This window comes from Larimichthys crocea, chromosome VIII, assembly GCF_000972845.2.
Source record: "Larimichthys crocea isolate SSNF chromosome VIII, L_crocea_2.0, whole genome shotgun sequence".
Classification (NCBI taxonomy): Eukaryota; Metazoa; Chordata; class Actinopteri; family Sciaenidae; genus Larimichthys; species Larimichthys crocea.
The window spans coordinates 31865708-31874496 of NC_040018.1; the positions used below are offsets into that span (position 1 = coordinate 31865708).

Genomic DNA, 8789 nt, shown 5'->3' on the forward strand with positions numbered 1-8789 from the left:
TCTGGACCAGAAGTTTTCGTGTCCGTGTTTGTTTTCCAGACTAAGCCACATTCTCCTTCTCAACATCAGGAGAAGAGTCCGTGCTGGACTGGCCTGCCTGCAGTGCAGACCTTTCACCAATAGAAAACATTTGGCGCATCATAAAACAAAAAATTCAGCAACGAAGGCCCAGGACTGTTGAGCAGTTAGAATTCTGCATTAGACAAGAAACTCCTTCGCAGACATGTACAGTCGGTTAGAAGACGAGGAGATGTTCCACAATGGTGGATCACTCTGTCCCAACTTCTTTCAGATGTGTTGCTGCCATCAGCTTCAGTATGAGCTAATATTCTCCATGAAATGTTAAAATGTCTCAGTTTTAACATGTGATGTGTTTTTTATGTTCTATTGGGAATAAAATATGAGTGTGTGAGATTTACATTTCATTTGTTATTTGTTATAGACGACTGCAGCTTGTTTCTTATTGTTTGGTGACGTCTTCTGACCCATGGACATGGATTATGAATCCAACACCTTCTCTCAGCTGACCCCAAGGGGCTCGGTCCAAGCTACAAAAGGTCACATCATTTTTTAAACTGCACTAGTTGGAGGCGAGAGAGAGAGAGGCTTGTTATTTGAGTACAGCTCCACCTCTTCCTGTGCACAGATAAACTCTGTGATATATACATCGATACACATGTGACGATCAGAGCAGAGAGGGAGAGACGAGCAGACAGACAGAGAGACGCTCTACCTGGACATGGATCACCTTCTGCTGCTGCTGCTGCTGCTTTGGAGTTCAGGTAGGACTCTGCATGCATGTATGTATGTACATACATGCATGCATGTATGTACATACATACATGCATGCATGATGTATGTTGCATTGTGATTACATACATGCACACATACATACATGCATGTATGTATGTATGTACGTGCATGTGTGTATGTACATACATGCACACATACATACATGCATGTATGTATGTGTGCATGTGTGTATGTACATAACAGCACCACATACATACATGCATGTATGTATGTACGTGCATGTGTGTATGTACATACATGCACACATACATACATGCATGTATGTATGTGTGCATGTGTGTTTTTTCTTTGTATATTTCCTTTCCCATTTTTTTTTGGCTTTACATGATTGAAATAAAATTTCCAATCAATCAATTTTCAATCAATAACAGAAAACTTCAGCGTTGAGTCCTGATGAGTTGTGTTTCCTGTGTTGAGCAAAAAGCAAACAGAGATCATAACTCAGTGATTATTTCTCTCTGCAGTCGTTACTGTCACTGATTCACACTCAGATCGACTTCACACTAAATTTTCTGGAAACGATGCAGCTCGTTATCAGCTTGTTTCCTGTTCAGTCACTAACAGCAGTCACCGTCAGAAACCTTATCACACTGAGCAGGTACAGAGTGTTTCTGTAGCGTTTCCAAAATAAACATATTAGCAGTCTGAAGTAAACTGAAGAGGCTTTTTATTTATAGTTATATATTTAGGTGCAAATACGTATGTAAGTAAGTATGTATGCAAAAATTTCAATCGATAAAGGAAAACTTTAGTGTTGGGTCCTGATTAGTTCTTTCCTGTGTTGAGCAAAAAACAAACAGATCATACCTGAATCAGGGATTCCTCTTAACCATACACTGCTTTGAGTTCACCACCACAACCCTACATGCATGTAACCCTCGACCAGAACATGCTGCTTCATACTGATGCTTCTCTTCTGGGTTTCTCCTCAGGACTGCAGACTGGAGAAACAGACAACTCAGAAGGTAAATGTAGAAAGAAAAGAGAAGTTAAGAACCACAGAAGCAGAAATCAAGTTTCAGTTTCACCTTTGACCCTTTTCTAAAGGCTGATTCCAGTGTTTTTACACCTGAGCATTGTTACATATTTCAGGGTCTGAATGACTATCATGCACAAAGAGAATTGGAATTGGTCCAGTAGATCACCTCAGCAGGAAGTCCTGAAAGGCTGTCAATGTATCATTGAGGGTAATTGTGCCCATTGAATGTCCACTAAAAGAGTTTGTCTTTGTCATTGTGATTATTATAGAGATAGACCTTTTTCTTAAAGGGTGAGATGATTTACTGACTCACATTTCCACCGTCGTCTTCTGAGCCTGTCACTGGCTAAAACAAGTTCTTTTAGTGGACAGACTTTTGACGGTGCACAGTGTCCCCCAAAGGTTGTGTTGCAGCACGTTTAACAGGGTTAGAGTTAGATGTAGAAACACCAGAATGAGCCTTTAATTAAAGTGACTTCTTTGACTGATGACTCTCTTGTTTCTGTTCAGAACCTGTCAGGTTGGTGGGAGGACACAGTCGCTGTGCAGGAACACTGGAGCTGAAACATCAGGGAGAATGGAGACCAGTGGATTACTCTGACTCTGACTGGACCCTGAAGGATGCAGCTGCTGTCTGCAGAGATCTGGACTGTGGCTCTGCTGTTTCTCTGAGAAAGAGAGAGGAGTCCTCTTCTAGATCTGTGTGGATGATCAGGACTGACTGTGTTCGGTCTGGATCTGCTCTGAGGGACTGTGTCACATCATCAGATTCCTCTTCCTCCATCCTGAATGTCACCTGTTCAGGTAAGTCGATCAGTGACATAATGGAGACCACCTGTGAATTAAAAATAAATGTGATGGTAACGTTGCTGTAGTCTGTGCTGTTTTTAAGACGTGTTCTGTTGTTAACCATGAAGTGATGTTGGTATTGTTCTAGACAGTGGGAATCACTGAATTGTTGTTGAGGACATCTTTTTATTTAGGTGTCTGGCTGTCTTTTCTCTTCTCTCTTTGTATCTTCTGTTATCTCTGCAGGACTTGTCAGGCGGGGGGCTGGATGGGACTCAGTCTGTGTTCAGGCGAGGCTGGAGGTCAAGTCTGACCAGTCTGAACAGCGCTGGTCTCAGTGTTGTTGAAGCTGGACTTTGACCGCAGGATGCAGAAGGTGGTATGTAGGGGCTCGCTGTGGGGCCCTCTCCATGTCCTCCAGGGGGCGCTCTATGGAGAGTGAGGGCTCCAATGTGGACCAAAGAGTTCCCAGTGTGGAGGGCACGAAGTTCTGCTTCCCTGGTACTGTAGAACGATCAGGATCAACTAGAAAACACCTGTCACCTGGAAAAAGCTGTTGGACTCACCTGATCAGGTAGAAGAGGAGTGCACAGCTTTGATTGGTTCATTTGTTTCTGATGAAAAACTCAATTGTTCTGACTGATGACTCTCTTGTTTCTGTTCAGAACCTGTCAGGTTGGTGGGGGACACAGTCGCTGTGCAGGAACACTGGAGCTGAAACTTTGGGAGAATGGAGACCAGTGATGTGGAACCCCATGACGACACCAAGGAAATGTGCTTCGAACTATGCGGACCCTGAGGGATGGAGTGCATGACCTGGCGACGATCGGACATGCTGGCTCTGCTGTTTACTCTAGAAGTCAGAGAGACAGAGTATATCGCGATACGTGTCGGTCGGCACAAACCTTTCTTTTTTTTGGGTCTGTCTTGCTCTGACGGGACTCTGTACATCCTCTTCCTCTTCTCCATCCTGAATCTCACTGTCCTCAGGTTTAACCAACTCAGTGACAATCTATGACATCATATACTGAAGTTACGTAACCCAGAAGAACCACTGACTATTCAGTCTATTATATTAAATTCGATCATAAACAAAGGTTATCTCCGACTCTTTCCATACAGAAGAGGTTCTTAGCCTGTACTCTTTAAACTTATTCTACAGGACCCAACAATTCCCCCATGAGCAGAGACCGTTGGGATCAGCAGACAGCAACAAAACAACTTACAAAATAATATAGTTGTGAAGTTGTCTCAGTCATCCAGGTCGTCTTTTTTGAGAAGAGTTCAATCTGGACAACTGGACTTGGTTGTAGATCATGTAGAGACGTTCTCATCCAAAGGACTTTTTCCGAGTTAAGAATGATTGAGGGGAGACCAAGCACCAACCTCTTGTGACTGTGAAGAGACGCCAACACAGGAAGTGCTTCAAACGCTGCAGTTCCTACAACGTCCCACCTGAGTGGCTCCAGAGTGATTCAGTCTCCATAAGTCCCCAGTCCAAACTGTCCAACTTCACAGCAGAAAATAAACATGTTTACGCCTGGTACAAAAAAACATCTTGGTCTCTTTAGACTAATTTCCCCGTTCATGTAAAACTGACTTGAGGGTGATTTATATACAACCACCTGTTCACGTTATATTAAGGCTTAAAGTTATGCAGGGATTAGAGCAGGACGCTTTGACTGGACAGTTGGGTGTGGTTACAGGTCCTTGTTTCAGCAGCCAGGCTTCATTTCAGCGCCTCAGGTCTGATGATCCACCGTCTTTGCCTGATTGTGCTAGATTTAGCGGAGGGAAAGCAGCGGAACTTGCCCACAGTGGTGGTGACCAGCACGACCACCTGAGCTTCCCAAACGGCTCTTCAGGAACCTGTGGAGGCACGTTCAACGTACTGTGAATTTGTTCAGCCTCAGGGAGAGCTAGTTAGTAACATTGGCATAAGGGCTGACTGTTTCAGATGGAAAGACATGAGAGAAGAAGAGAAGAGTCTGTTCATGGGAGGTTCATCCTTAACCATGACCAAAAACTGAGATGGATCTGATTGAACAGGTACTTAAAACCAGCTCAGTGCGGTCCTTTAAGCCTGAATTAGAGTTTCCAGTGTCTGTAACAGGATGTGATGGTCAATGGTGTCCACGTGTTTCTGTTGTTAACCATGAAGTGATGTTGTGGAGAAGTTGCTGAAGTCAAAGGTCAAAGGTCAAAGGTCAGAGTTCAGAAAGTGTTTCAGGAGCCTCTGATGTCGATGCTGTTATTTATTGACGCTTGGCCAAGGAGAATTAGAGGACACTCTCAAACGTTCATTCAGACAGACAGTGCCTGAGTCGGTCTCACATTCTGCCCAACTCATCCTGGTGGATCGACTTTAAAACCCAAATAACCAGCACAAATACTACCGCCCAGAATGAGTCACAGGAATGTCTTACCCTGGGGTGTTATTGTCAGCATGTTCTCGTCTGGAGACACAGATGTCTGTTTACGCAGATTGGACGTCCACAACAAGCTATCTCTTATGTCTATAAGGCGCAACAGGTCTCTGTGACCCTGGACACCACAGTGTTGAGAACAACTGGCACCTACTGTTCCAAACTCAAAAGCCAACCCAACTAATACTGCTGATGGACCTCAGGGCCCCACGGGACCTCAAGGGCCCACACGGACCCCACAGAGCCCAGACGGGCACCTCAAGACCCACACGGGACCCATGTGTTACTCTCAGGAGAGGATAACTCCAGAACACAACTGATGATCTGGGAATGGTTCTGATCCATGTTGATCACTGTTGGTTGTTTTTTGAGGACATCTTTTTATTTGTGTCTGATCTTTTGTTTTCTGTCTTTCTTCTCTCCTGTAGTTTTTCTGTTACCCCCACCCCCCCCCCCCCCCCCCCCCCCCCCCCCCACCCCCCCCCCCCCCACCCCCCCCCCCCCCCCCTCCCCCCCCCCCCCAACCCCCCTCCGCCCCCCCCCCCCCCCCTTCCCCCCCCCCCCCTCCCCCTCCCCCCCCCTCCCCCCCCCCCCCCCCCCCCCCCCCCCCCCCCCCCCCCGCAACTCTGTCCAGGGGTGTGGAATGGGACTAGTCTCTCTAGTGTTCAGGCAGACTTGGGAGGTAAAGTCACCATGACCAGTTGGATCCACAGCGCTGGATCCTCAGTGTGTGAAGGCTGACTTTGAACCACCCCACAGGTGCTGCCAGAGTGATGGTTCTGTTCGGAGGACAACGCTCGGCTGTGGGGCTCATTTCAGTACCGACTTCCAGGGAAGGCGCGCCTCTATGCGAGAAGTGGACGGAATGGCTCCATAGTGGACCCAAAGATGTCCAGTGTGGAACGAGAGCCATAGAGTACTGCTCTCCCTGGAATGCAGAAGCTCAGGATAACCGATAAATTCCACACTCAACAGCTTGTCTAATGTGATGACCTGGAAAAGGGAATAGAGACTTTGGACCGGTGAGTAGTTGGTAGAGTAGAAAATGTAGTATGGAACTCACCACGCTACAGGTCCATTTACTAAACAGTTTACTAAGTAGAGAGCTCTCGCTTAGCTGCTGTACGATTTGTTGGTTCACTTGTTACTTTTCTTGTCTGTATGATGATTGATGAAACTGCATTGAAACTCACTTTGTTCTTTGGAGCTGATAGGCTCTCTCTGATCTTTCTGTATACGAATACACTGTCCAGCCTGCTTTTCCGGTTGGACACCTTTTAAACTAATGGGTTCATCTGACGCCGGTTATCCCCTACTCCCTACTCTTCCCCTCTCTCTTCCCAACTTGAACACTAAATTAACTTAATTGATACTATCTTTTTTTGACCTTTCTTGGCTGGAAGTGCCACAGTGTCGCCCTCGTAATTAACCAGGCACTCGCCATATGTTTGTAGGCAGCTTTTTTGCTGATTGCTAGCACACTGGATAGACCATTCATGCGAGTGTGTCACCGTATCAAGGTATGATGGATCGACACCCCCATTTCGTGTTGTCTCCCTTGTTCAGCTGACACCCTCAGTTGTATTTCTAGGCCCGTCCTTCTCGCCTGCCTTCCCCCCCCTTTTTTTTCTAGCCTTCCGTTGTTTCGATTCCCCCCCGCCACCCCGCCCACCTCTCTTTTCTCCGCCGAGATCTGGATCTCTTGTCCCTCGCCGCCATGTTGCTTTCCCCCCCTTTCCTTACCCCGTTTCATTTGCACTAGTATAGATGTGACGTGCCCACGCCTGCTTACGCCTCCGCCGTACCACTCCTGGCAGCATTTCAGATCTGTCCAGGCTCGCCCCTTCCTGCTCTTCGGCCGCGTCACACTTTCTTTTTTTTACGCCCCATGTGCATCTGCTGTGCCGACCCAATGGACCTTGGTGGCTGACATCTCCTGCTTCCCCTCTCGTCCCACCATCATCTGAATCCATCTTCCACTCGCCCCATCACGGTAATCCCTCCAGTGCCATCATACTATGGAACATCATACGCTCTGATCCACAATGTATCTGTTACCCATTGTTGACAACTGAGCCTTCTTATGTTCTGCCTGCCGTGTATTCCTCAATCTTTGTCCGATCTATAACATAGAAATTATGACCTTCATCAGACTACCTTCTCCACTACAAGAGACAGGTCACTATACCGAGACGTGACATACACTCTTGTGTATAATAGGAAGTTCATAGCAGGGCAGGAGACCCAAACATAGCGCCCGCCCCCATTTGCGCTAGCTGGCAAAACGAGCAGTTGTCAGGTTGGCCTTCAAGACAACCAAGCAACAGCTAACGAATAAACAACTGCCAATATATAATATACTATGATCTAAGTGAAGGTTCCTCAGTCATCCAGTGTGTCCTTTCCTTTGAGAGTGAGTTCAATCTGCGACAACTGGACTTGGTTTTATTGTCTAGATAACTATGAAGACGTAATCCAAGAGACATTTCTTCACGTTAATGACTGTATTTGGAGTGGGTGGAGAGGACCAAGCCTTAGGCCAACCTCTAACAACCGTGATGTGATTATGAGTTGACGACTCCAGAGTGAAGTCGACGACCGCCAACACTAGGACCGAAGTTGCTTAAGCTCCGTTTCCTCTACCGTCCGACCTAGAGCTGTGTGGCTCCAGAGTGAGTCAGTCTCCAGAGTCCCCCCATTGTCCAATGTCCAACTGCACAGCAGAAATAAACAATGTTTATCAGCCCTGACTCGGTACAAAAAAACTAGTTTTGGTTCACTGTAAACAGCGATTGTTGCATGGTCAATGGTGTCCACCATGTCATGTTGTACCCGATGAAGTGAATGTCTGGCGTTGTTCCTTATCAGTTGGAATCATGAAATGTTGTAGTTGAGGACATAACCTTCTTTCTATTGTAGCTGTCTCTCCGCATGTTTGTTCTCTTCTATCTGTGACTGTACATACTGTCTAGTTATCTCTGCAGCTCTGCAGGCATTGCACATGCGATGGCGGTACTAGGCTGTGTCAGGCCGACTCAGACCGTGACAAGTCTGACCAGTAGTTTCCTGCCACTCTCAGCGCACCTGCTACCTAGTGTGCTTGAAGGCTGACTTTGACCAGCAGGAAGTGCAGAATAGCAATAGGTATTTTATGGGAGCTTTAGGAGCTCTGGCTGTGTGGGCTCATTAGCTCTCCAGGGGGGCCCCCGGAGCTCGTCCCATGCGAGATTTTAGAATGGAAAGGCTCCAATTGTGGACCACACGAGATTCCAGTGTGAAGCCATTGAGTTGCTCTCCTGGACTGTTTAGGAAGCTCAGGATCAACTGATGAAAACGCATCGCTAACTGGAATGCTGCTGTGTGAACTCCCCTTGTTCAGGTAGAAGAGCGCTATGCCAGCGTTGCTAATTGGTTCCTTTTTTTGCTGATGCAACTCACTTGTTCGGTCTGACTGATGACCTGTCTATTGTCTTCTGCTTCCGAACCTGTCAGTGTGGTGGAGAGGCACGAAGTCGCTGTGCAGGAACCACTGGAGCTTGAAATCTATGGGAGACATGGAACCAGGACGTTGCATCACCTGACATACCTGGGAGTCTCCCTTATGGACCAGAAGTGCACTGGAGACTGCTGCCTACAGATCTGGACTGTGTGAGTTTGCTGTTTCCTCAGAAGATCTGAGAAGAGCGTACTCACACAGGTGTGAGCTCTGGTCCCACACCTTTCTTTTTTTAGGTGGCTCTGGGACTCTGCTTCTAGGAGTTTGTCCTATCATCTTCCCTACG

At 46.9% G+C, this 8789-nt stretch overlaps 1 pseudogene; it reads left to right on the forward strand.

The window, feature by feature from the left end:
• The first annotated feature begins 715 nt into the window (after window positions 1-715).
• The window catches only part of LOC113746274 (scavenger receptor cysteine-rich type 1 protein M160-like), a 15180-nt pseudogene continuing 7106 nt past the window's right edge, over window positions 716-8789 (forward strand).